The sequence below is a fragment of the Bison bison genome, unplaced genomic scaffold (genome assembly GCF_000754665.1).
Source record: "Bison bison bison isolate TAMUID 2011002044 unplaced genomic scaffold, Bison_UMD1.0 scf7180017864313, whole genome shotgun sequence".
NCBI classification, from domain to species: Eukaryota; Metazoa; Chordata; class Mammalia; order Artiodactyla; family Bovidae; genus Bison; species Bison bison.
Genome location: NW_011494885.1, coordinates 3610138 through 3610867, shown reverse-complemented (window position 1 = coordinate 3610867; position 730 = coordinate 3610138).

The window sequence follows — 730 nt, the reverse complement described above, 5'->3', positions numbered from 1 at the left end:
TGAGCTACCCCAGGCGGGTGGAGGGGGGCGTTCGAGGAGCCGCTTTTCCCTGGGCTCCGTTATGGAGAGTAGGGGGCTGCATATCCTGGATTGCGGGTACCAGGGCCCGAACGCGGAGTCGGGGGCCACCACCAGCAGCCACCATCCTCAGCCCCTCCTGCGCTTCGGGGAGCGTGGCGGGCTGGGGAGGGGGTGCCTCCTGGGCACTGAGTGGGTGCGAACACCCCCGCCCCGTCTGGGGCAGCCCCCAGCCCCTCGCGTTCTCCGCCGCCGCCCCCGCCCTCCTGTGTCTGGGTCTCGCCTTCCTGTGCCTCCACACCTCTCAGAGGTCTCGGTCCCGCCGAGTCTGCCTGTCTCTCTGAGTCCCTGACTCCCTCCGTCTCACTCTCTCCGTGCCTGGGTCTGGTCCAGCTTTCTGTTTCAGTCCTGGGTCTCTCTCCCTGCCTTCCTCTTTCGCCATCTGTGTGTTTCCCTGGGTCTCTTGTCTCTCTACGCTCTCAGCCTTCCTGGGTCTCTGTCTCTTTCCATCTCCGCGTGGGTCTTCCTGTCTCTCCCCTTCCTCTCTCATCTCCATCTCTGTCTCCAGGCACCTGCTCCCTGTTCCTCTCTCTTTCCTCCCCTCTTCCTCTCCCTGGCTAACTCTGCCTCCTACACACCTTTGTCTCCGCCCCTGGCCAGGGGAGACCTGGAGGAAGAAGATCTCCCACCCCCCCCCCCCCCCCCCCCCCCC